Source organism: Tachyglossus aculeatus, chromosome 2, assembly GCF_015852505.1.
Source record: "Tachyglossus aculeatus isolate mTacAcu1 chromosome 2, mTacAcu1.pri, whole genome shotgun sequence".
Classification (NCBI taxonomy): Eukaryota; Metazoa; Chordata; class Mammalia; order Monotremata; family Tachyglossidae; genus Tachyglossus; species Tachyglossus aculeatus.
The window spans coordinates 47,029,445-47,040,696 of NC_052067.1; the positions used below are offsets into that span (position 1 = coordinate 47,029,445).

General features: G+C 43.5%; 1 protein-coding gene and 1 non-coding gene across 2 annotated transcripts in view; one reads left to right on the forward strand and one right to left on the reverse strand.

The window, feature by feature from the left end:
* The window catches only part of ITGA9 (integrin subunit alpha 9), a 285,545-nt gene that overhangs the window by 139,493 nt on the left and 134,800 nt on the right, over positions 1-11,252 (reverse strand). The window lies entirely within an intron of this gene.
* Positions 8,775-8,912, forward strand: LOC119924700. Its single transcript, XR_005449396.1, has one exon. It is a non-coding gene; the product is annotated as a small nucleolar RNA SNORA7 (small nucleolar RNA).

An 11,252-nucleotide genomic window follows, 5' to 3' on the forward strand; every position in this document is an offset into this window, starting at 1 on the left:
GCAGGTGAATATTTCATGCGGTGCAGAGCAATATCTGTTTTCAAGCTGAAGACTGAATGAAAAATGCATCTCCACATAACTCTGAGCATGGTTGGAGAAGGGGGAGGCAGACCCCTTTTGGGTCTGTCTCATCAATGACTTGAAAAAGGAATTCTGCACATGAATAATGCCATCCTGCTGTTTGATGAGGCCTGAGTGGCACCCTTTGCATCTGAAAGGCTTATGCTGATCCTGGAGAGAGATTCTTGGTGATGGGGAAAACCTTCCATCTTTTATTTCTAATGGTTTAGGAAAAGGGCACCTCACCGATCCCCTGAGATTTCCCCTGAGATTTCCCTGGCTCCTCTTTGCCCTGTTTTGGGCCAAAAGAACCAAGTTGTCAGCTTTGAGTCATTTTTTATTTTATGATATTTGTAAAGCATTTACTATGTCAAGCACTTGTTCTAAGCTCTTGGGGTAGATTCAAGTAACTGTATTGTACTCTCCCAAATGCTCAGTACAGTAAGAGCTCAATAAAAACGATTGAATGAATGGATGAATAAATCAGGCCCTGCCCCACACGGGGCTCACAGTCAAGTAGGAGGGAGAACAGGTGTTGAATCCCCACCCTTCAGTTAAAGAAACTGAGGCACAGAGAAGTTTAAGTGACTTGCCTAAGGTCACACAGCAGGCACGTAGGAGATTATAACCTAGGTCCTCTGGCTCCCAGGCCTGTGCTTTATCCACTAGGCCATGCTGCTTCCCCATTTCAACCATGAAGCATAAAGAGACCATAAGCTCATTGTAGGCAGGGAACATGTACCAATTCTGTAGTATTGTACTTTCCCAAGTGCTTAGTACAGTGCTCTGCACACAGTAGTGCTCACTGCTCAATAAATACCATGGACTTACTGAGTTGTGATTTTCTTGGAGGAGAAAGATGACACTGTAAGCTCCCTGTGGCCAGGGAGTTCTACCAACTCTCTGGTACTGTACTCTCCTGAGAGCTTAGTACAGTGCTCTTCATACGGTAAGCACTCAGTTCACTCAATCACATTTATTAAGTGCTTACTGTGTGCAGAGCACTGTTTTAAGTGCTTGGGAGAGTACAATAGAACAATAAAGAGATCCATTCCCTGCCTACTGTGAGCTCAGAGTCTAGAGGGGGAGACAGACATAAATATAAATTAATAAATAAATGCCACTGATTTATGGATTGATTCAGACTTTTCTCTAAATGCCTCTTTCCCCTGGGAAGATTTGCCCTCTACCATCTGCAGTTACTTGCAGGGTTTCTTCATTCACATGGACCCAGAAATCTCAGAGAAAAACAAGCCAGAGCCTCAAAGAGCCCACAGAATGTTATCAAAGCTCATGGAAGGTAAGAGTAGCACCCCGTCCCCCTCTTCTTCCTCCTGCCCCTGTCCTCCCCACCCCCAGAATCTGTGTCCACTCAGCTGGTCTCAGAGATTCCCCTATAATTCGGCAATAATCCCCACATTAACCCAAGAAACTTGGAAGTGATTTTAAAGACTAACCTGTCGCCTCTTGACCACTGCAATCATCCAGGTGTGTTACTTAAGGGGACATTCTCAAACATCAAACAACAAGTCAATCCTTGGTCACACCACCCTAGAACTCTATGCAGCAGAGCAAAACAGCTGATTCAAAGATTCCGGAAGTGTGAAGGCATAGCCTAATTCTTTAATGAATGGCCCTGACTGAGCAGAACACTGTACTAAGTACTTTAGAAGTGCTGTGAGGCTGGGAAGGGGGATGAATAAAGGGAGCAAGTCACGTTGATGCAGGAGGGAGTGGGAGAAGAGGAGAGGGGGACTGAAGAAAGGGAAGGCCCCTTGGAGGAGATATGCCTTCGATAAGGCTTTAATGCTGGGGAGAGTAATTGTTTGTAGGATATGAAGAGGGAATGGGTTCCAGGCCAGAGGACTGTCACCCCAGCCTCTCCTCCAAGACTGAATTATTTATTTATTATTTATTGTAATATTTGTTAAGCACTTGCTATTTAACAAGCACTGTTCTCAGCACTGGGGTACATACATAAGAACCAGGTTAGACAAAGTTCCTGTCCCATATGGGGCTCATAGTCTGAGTAGGAGGGAGAACAGTTATTCAATTCCCATTTTACAGAAGAGGAAACTGAGGCATAGAGTGGTAAGTTACTTACCCAAGGTCACACAGCAGGCAAGTGGCAGAGCCGGAATTAGAACTCAGGTCCTCGCTCTTCACAAGGACCTGGGTTCTAATCCCTGCTCTGCCACTTTTCTGCTGTGTGGCTTTGGGCAAATCAATTCACTTCTCTTTGCCTCAGTTGCCCTTTCTATAAAATGGGGATTAAGACCGTGAATCCCATGTAGGAGAGGGACTATGTCCAAACTGATTAATTTGTATCTACCCCAGTGCCTAAAACAGTGCTTGGCACGTAGTAAGCATTTAACAAGTACCACTATTATTATTATTAAGAGAAAAAGAGGCCTTCTCCACGAAATGAGTGCTTTTTCCCATGACTTGAACTCTCCACTTAATATTCACTTAAAGGAAGGCAAGATCAAAGTCAGGTTATGGTTTCAGTATCTACCCTAGACAGAGGTCTCGAGAGGAAATAATCCCCACGTTAACTCCAGAAACTTGGAAGTGATTTTAACAACTATCCTGTCCCCTCTTGACCAATGCAGTCATCTGGGGATGTTACTTAAGGGGACATTCTCAAACATCAAACTCCACTTCAGACTCCATTTCACCTCAGGAAAAACTGAGCCCCAAAGAAGTCAGGTTTGACTGTGAAGCAACATGGCCTAGTGGATAGAGTACAGGCCTGGGAGTCTCAGGACCAGGGTTCTAATCCAGCTCGGCTACGTACCCACTGTGTGACCTTAGGCAAGTCACCTCCCTTCTCTGTGCCTCAGTTCCCTCATCTGCAAAATGGGGATTCAAACTTGTTCTCCTTCCTGCTTAGACTGTGAGCCCCATATGGGACCTCCCCCCTCGTCCCCCTCTCCATCCCCCCCATCTTACCTCCCTCCCTTCCCCACAGCACCTGTATATATGTATATATGTTTGTACATATTTATTACTCTATTTATTGATTGATTGATTTTACTTGTACATATCTATTCTATTTATTTTATTTTGTTAGTATGTTTGGTTTTGTTCTCTGTCTCCCCCTTTTAGACTGTGAGCTCACTGTTGGGTAGGGACTGTCTCTATATGACTTCCCAAGAGCTTAGTACAGTGCTCTGCACACAGTAAGTGCTCAATAAATACAATTGATGATGATGATGATGATGATGATTATCCACCCCAGCACTTAGAGCAGTGCTTGTCACATAGTAAGCGCTTAACAAATACCACAATTATTATTAGTAAGCTGGAGGCACATCCAGAGACACTCCATTTCACCTCTGGAAAAACCTGAGCCTCAGGAGGTTGGTTTTGAATATGAAGCAGTGTGGTCTAGTGGAAAGTGCACCGGTCTGGGAGACTTAGGACCTGGATTCCAATTCCAATTCCATCATGTACCCGTTGTGAGACCTTGGGTGAGTCACTTCACTTCTCTGTGCCTCAGTTCCCTCATCTGCAAAATGGGGATTCAAATCTGTTCTCATTTCTACTTGGACTGTGAGTCCCACGTAGGACTCGATTATCTTCTATCTACCCCAGAACTTAGTGCAGTGCTTGGCACACAGTAAGCGCTTAACAAATACCACAATCATTATTCATTCATTCAATCATATTTATTGAGCGCTTACTGTGTGCAGTGCACTGTACTAAGAGCTTGGGAAGTACAAGTTGGTAACATATAGAGACGGTCCCTACCCAGCAGCAGGCTCATGGTCTAGAATGGGGAGACAGACAACAAAACATATTAACAAAATAAAATAAATAGAATAGTAAATATGTACAAGTAAAATACATAGAGTAATAAATATGTACAAACATATATACATATATACAGGTGCTGTGGGGAGAGGAAAGAGGTAACGTGGGGGGATGGGGAGGGGGAGGAGGGAGAGAGGAAGAAGGGGGCTCAGTCTGGGAAGGTCATATCACACATGAGGCTCACAGTCTTTATGTCCATTTTACAAATGAGGTTTCTGAGGTACAGAGAAATGAAGTGACTACCCAAGGTCACACAGCACACAAGTGGCATAGACGGAACTAAAACCCAAGTCCTTCTGACTCCAAGGCCTGGGTTCGATCCACTATATCACTCTGTTCAACATTTACCATGATAATAATAATAATAATAATAACAACAATAATGATATGGCTTCAACTACCACATCAATATAAATGACTCCCAAATTCATCTCTCCAACAATCTGCCATACAAGAATGAGAAAATATTTTTCTTTCTGCACAGTGTCATCAAGTCATCCATTATGCTTCCCCTCTACTGTTTCCCTTCTCTATAATTTATATTAATATCTGTCTCCCCTACTAGACTGTAAGCTGATTGTGGGCAGGGAATGTGACTGTAAGCTCGTTGTTGGCTGGGAATGTGTCTGTTTATTGTTCTGTTGTACTCTCCCAAGTGCTTACTACAGTGCTCTGAACACAGTAAGCACTCAATAAATACGATTGATTGAATGAATGAATTATTAAGCCAGAGGCAACAGCAGTAGCACTGTCATCTGTGGCTGGGCAGATCAGCTACCTGAGGCTCAGAATCGCTGAGAATTGCTCAGAATCACTCTGTGTGGCACAACCGAAAATTTTGAAGAGTTTCTCATTTCACTGCCAGAGAGAAAAGCTTCCTTGTGTGTCTCCACACCTGGCTTCCCCACGGGTTCCCTCGCTGCCTCGAGCTCAGAGTTGTGCTGAGGGAAAGGAAATCCCCACACCCCCGAGGAAGGCAGGCAATGAACAAGGCGGAGAGGGGAGAAAGGAAACTTTCTTTGAGGTAAACGAGAACCAGGGGCCGGAACTTCATTGATCTTGCCACCTTTCCGCACAGCACCGCAAACACAAAGCCCCTCCAGTTCTGGACCCCTGAAGACTAGACACTTGCTCGGCAAGAGAGTTTTTTGAAACGTTCAGAGTTCCTGTTTTCTAGTACGAATGCCTCCACCTTCCTAAATGATCCAGGTTTGGAGAATCCTTTGGGAAACACTGCTCATTTCTTTACCTCCCCTGCCTATGTGCCTGTCTTGATTAAAAAGCAGGAAATGGAGTCTTTCTCAGCATCTTTTAGCCTCTCTCTGTCCTCTACACACAAATGTGCACATCCACACACAACCACACATACACCCTCAGCAATCTAATATAAGAAATCACTAACAGAAGAAATATAAGTCCCTGTGAATTCCTAACCCAAATCTGTAAATACTGCCAGCCCATTGAACTGAATGCATGCTAATGTCCAGCCTCTCATTCTTCCATTCATTCAATTGTATTTATTGAGCGCTTACTATGTACAGAGTACTGTACTAAGCTCTTGGGAGAGTGCCATATAACAATGAACAGACACATTCCCTGCCTACAAAGAGCTTACAGTCTAGAGGGGGAGACAGACATTATATGTTGTAAAAGTTTTCCACTGTTCCCCACTAGATTGTCAACTCATTATGGGCAGGGATTGTTTGCACTAATTCTTTTATACTGTACTCTCCCAAGTGCTTATTATAGTGATCTGCACAGAGTAAGTGCTCAGTAAATACCATTGATTGATTTCTTGATTGATTCTTAGGGTCTGGGCCTTGTCTTCCCCTCAGGCAGTTCCGGATGAAGCACAAAACCTCCTCAGGCATCAAAAGCCAGTTTCCTTTGGCTCTGTCACTTTCATTCATTCATTCAATCGTATTTATTGAGCGCTTACTGTGTGCAGAGCACCGTACTAAGCACTTGGGAAGTACAAGCTGGCAACATATAGAGACAGTCCTTACTCAACAACGGGCTCACAGTCTAGAAGGGGGAGACAGACAGCAAAACAAAACATGTGGACAGGTGTCAAGTCATCAGAACAAACAGAATTAAAGCTAAATGCACATCAGTAACAAAATAGATAGAATAGTAAATATGTACAAGTAAAATAGAGTAATAAATCTGTACAAACATGCTGTGGGGAGGGGAATGAGGTAGGGTGGGAGGGGATGGGGAGGAGGAGAGGAAAATGGGGAAAAAGTCACACTTGCCTGCTGTGTGACTTTGGGCTTGTCACATACCATCCCTTTGCCTCAGTTACCTCATCTAATAATAATAATAAAAATTGTGATATTTGTTAGGACTTACTATGTGCCAGGCACCGTACTAAGCTCTGAGGAGGCTAATACAAGTAAATCAGGTTGGACACAGTCCCTGTCCCACATCGGGTTCACACACTTAATCCTTATATTTTAGATGAGGTAACTGAGGCCCAGAAAAGTGAAGTGATTTGCCTAAGGTCACCCAGAGGACAAGTGGTGCAGCTGGGATTAGAACTCATGACCTTCTGACTCCCAGGCCTGTGCTGTAACCACTAGGCCATGCTGCTTCTGTAAAATGGGGATAAAATATTCGTTCTCTCTTCCTCTTAGGGTGTGAGCCCCATGTGGCACAGGAACTGTGCCTGATATGCTTATCCTAAATCTACGCCTGTGCTTACTACAGTGCTTGGCATATGCTTATCCCAAATCTATGCCAGTGCTTATTACAGTGCTTGGCACAGAGTAAATGCTTAACAAATCTCACAATCATCATCATCATCATTATTATTACTCTCCTGAAGCATTTGGAGGGTGGACGTTTGAGGCACCTTTGATTCTCTTGAAATTCTACCGGGTGCTCAATTTAACATCATGTGAATTTCCAGATGTTCAGCCTGTTCACTGAAGGGTGAAATCACCTGACCTCCAGTTCCAGCCAGAAGTCAGTGAAGTTGGTACAGTTACTGTAAGGGCTGACCCTATCGTACGGGGCTCTTTTGAGAGATAGCTTGGATCTGTGACCTTTGGGCATTTGATATTTGCCTCACCATCAACCTCACGGCACTTCTATACACATTTTCAAATTATATATTTTATGAATTATGTATTTCTATTATAGTCTGTCTCCCCCTTCAGACTGTAAGCTCACTGTGGGCAGGGAATGTGTCTGCCATCTCTGCTGCATTGTTCTCTCCCAAGTTCTTAGTACCATGCTCTGCACATAGTAAGCTCTCTCTGTGCTTCAGTTACCTCGTCTGTAAAATGGGGATTAGAACTGTGAGTCCCATGTGGATTAGGGACTGTACCTTGTATCTACCCCACTGCATAGAACAGTGCCTGGCACATAGTAAGTCCTTAACAAATACCATTAACAACAGCAACAACAACAAATATCATTAATTGATTGCCTGATTGATTGACTGAGAAGTCCATCCATCCTATTTCACTATCATTTCTGCTCCTCTTTCAGTTGCTGACTCTGGCCTTCTCAGTCCTTTGCTCTCTATACACTTAGTACAGTGCTCTCTGTATACAGTAAGCACTCAATAAATATCCATTATGGATTATGGATTAGGGCCAGACAGAACTGATATGACCTAATCCCTCAATATTTTTTTAACGGCATTTGTTAAGCACTTACTACATGCCAGGCACTCTACTAAGCCCTGGGGTAGATAGAAGTTAATCAAGTTGGACACAGTCTGTGTCCCATATGGTCCTCACCATCTTAATCCCCATTTAACGGATGAGGTAACAGAAGCCTGGAGAAGGGAATTGACTTGCTCAAGATCACAAAACATGCCAGCTTTGTCAGTGGCCAAGCCAAGGTAAAGAATCCTGACCACCCCACCAATTTAGGCAAACAGAAGCTGTCTTGTCCACAGTCAAAAGAAAAAGAGCCCAGAACTTAATCCATTGTCATTTTGGGGACTGGTGGAGAGCTGTTTCTGAGCATGTGCAGACAGAGTTGATTTGACATAATGCTCCAACTTGTCTTCTGAACAGTCCAGGATTCTGCCAGTCACACAGCAGATGAGTGGCAGAGCCAGGATTAGAACCTAGGTCCTCTAACTCCCAGACCCATGCTCTTTTTACTGGGCCACCCTGCTCCTCATTTTTTAATATGCATTGCTTTATTAGGATTCTCTAATATGCAAGTGATGCTTCATTTCAGGACTCTGTTGAAGATCAGAAGCAGCTCTAACAACATGAGACAGTTCCTTTTCATGTGAAAAGACCTTTCTCTGAATCCTTAAGTCCCTAAATCCCTCTAGTCTCTCGTGAAATTTCAGTTCAGTTCAAAACCCACGTAAAATGTAAAGGCTTTCCCCAATCTGAATTCCACACCTTTTGATGTCCATCTGTTGCTAATGCAAATGGCAAAAAATAAAAGTGAACATTGGAGAATTAATGACACCTAATCAAATCAAACTCCAGAATCTGGAATTTTATAAACCTCTCACCATATGGCTGCACATGGACTTATACAAATGAATGTATAAATGTACATCAATGCACACACTCTGTCTCTTCTCAAGTTGGAAATAGTTTTACTAAATAAGGAGAAAAACAAAACCTTTGCTATGTCAGGACTTCATGTTTCCATTCCCACTGCACTGATGATAAATGAAAATAGTTCAGGCAAGACAGAAAAACTGTGCAATCGTGTGTGTGTATGTGTGTGTGTGTATGTGTCTCTCTCAGCACCCCACAAATGAACTTCAGACTTTGTAAAAATAGGTTAAATGATGTCATTGTTTAGTCTTTACCCCCAAAAATGGAAACACTGACCTTATACTACTTACAATGGAAAAATACAACTGTAATCATTCTACAGAACTGATTATAACCGGGGACTTCATCATCTACTGCCCCCTCTCAGGGTCGCACCTGGAGAGTTTCCAGTACTCTACCAGTCTCGGCTATGGGAGGGAGAGTCAAGCAGAGGCATACCCATTCCATTCCTAGCTTGGCCAGTGGCTAGCGAGTGGAAGGCAATCTGCTACAAGTCAAAACTCACCTGTGCCAGGCAGCAACAGCATGGGAGAGAGTAGAGGGTGGGAGACTCAAGTTTACTGCACGGAAGGAGGTGATGGTAAACCACTTCCGGATTTTTATCAAGAAAACTCTATGGATCCACTACCAGAACGACTGCAGTTGGAGGAGGGGCATTCTGGGAGAGATGTGTCCATGGCGTCACTATGGGTCGGAGATGACTCGACAGCATAAGACAAGACAATCGTCTACTGCAGCGGAAGCTGAGAGGCTATGCAGCAAGGAGGTCAGAATGAGGCAATGTAGCCTAGTGGAAAGAGCTCAGAACTGGGTGCCAAAAGACTGATTGAGTCCCAGCTCTGACACTGGCTTACTGTGTGGGACCTTGGGCCAGTCACATAAGCCCTCTGAGCCTCAGTTTCCTCATCTGTATAACAGGGACAGGACAAGATTATAAACTCCTCAAGGGCTGGGATTGTGTCTACCAACTCTACTGTATTGTACTTTGCCAAGTGCCTAGTACAGTCCTCTGCACACAGTAAGTGCTCAATAAGCATCATTGATTGATTGATTGATTGATTGGATAGATTGGGCAGAGCGAGGGTTGTAGGGACTGTGCCTGATCTCAATCAATCAAAGGCATTTATTGAGCACTTACTTTGGGCAAAGTGTTGTACTAAGCACTTGGGAGAATAGAACAGAGCTGTATACCTCTTCCCCTGACCACCACGAGCTTACAGTCTAGAGGGGGACACAAACATGAGCCTGTTGTTGGGTAGGGATCGTCTCTGTATGTTGCCGACTTGTACTTCCCAAGCACTTAGTACAGTGCTCTGCACACTGTAAGTGCTCAATAAATATGATTGAATGTAAATAAATAGATCTCATAACAGGGTAGCTACCTCAGAGCCTAGCACAAAGTGCTAATAAATCAATCAATCATATTTATTGAGCAATTACAATGTGCAGAGCATCATAACAAAAGAAGCAACATGGCTTAGTGGATAGAGCATGGGCCTGGGAGTCAGAAGGACCTGGGTTCTAATCCCAGCTCCGCCACATGTCTGCTGTGTGACCTTGAGCAAGTCACTTCACTTCTCTGGGCCTCAGTTCCCTCATCTGTGAAATGGGGATTAAGAGTATGAGCCCCCATATGGGACAGGGACTCTGTCCAATCTAATTAACTTGTATCTACCCCAATGCATAGTACAGTGCATGCCACATAGTTGTACCATGCTTATAATTATTATTATCATTATTATGAGTATTACTACGTGCTTGGAAGAGTACAATATAATAATAATAATAATAATTGTGGTATTTGTTAAGTGTTTACTGTGTGCCAGGCACTGTACTAAGCGCTGGGGTGGATAGAAGCATATCAAGTTGGACACAATCCCTGTCCCACATGGGGTTCACAGTCTCAGTCCCCATTTTACAGATGAGGTAACTGAAGCCCAGAGAAGTTCAGTGATTTGGCCAAGGTCACATAGCAGACAAGTGGTGGAGTCAGGATTAGAACCCATGACCTTCTGACTCCCAGGACCGTGCTCTATCCACTCCACCATGCTGCTTCTCTGTAAAAATATAATGGATACATTCCTCACCCATAATGAGCATACAGTCTAGAGGGAGTGATAGACAGTATCATAAATTAACAGATTTCATAACAGTGTAGCTATTTCAGAGTTAGCAGAGAGTGATTACTTAATAAATGCCCTAATTGTAATGAAAGCCTGAAAAACTGAAACTTAGTCTCAAAAAATGCAGTAAAGCAGAGAGGATGGTCTTGAGTGTGAGGATAACAGCAGATTCCCACCAGTAGCCCTCATGCACCAGAAGGACTTTCACGCCAGTCATGGGGCCTTCGCAGTAAACAAAATCTCACAGGAAACATTTCCTTGTCCGCACAGCCTTGACCCCAGATTTTCCAGACCACACATGCTGAATCGGCACAAAAAATGTGAGCATCAAACCCCCTAGCTTTAGCCAATTAATGGGTGGGAAACATTAGGCCATTGAGGAGCAGGTGGTTTCTGGAAAGCTTTTTTTTAGGCTGCCCCATGTGGATCTTTCTGCAATCATATCTCCTCCAGGAGTTGTGCTCTCTTTATCTGGATATATCTTATTGTCAAGTGCCATCAAGTCATAGAATCATATTTATTGAGCATTTACTGTGTGCAGAGCACTGTACTAAGCGTTTTTTTCATTCAATCATATGAATCGTTTCCGATTCATAACAACTCTATGTCTTTATTTTCTCCAGAACGTTCTGTCCTCTGCCATAATCCGTAACCTTGCTAATGGTTCTTCCATTATCGTTGTTATGGTCTCTATCCATCTAGCTGACGGTCT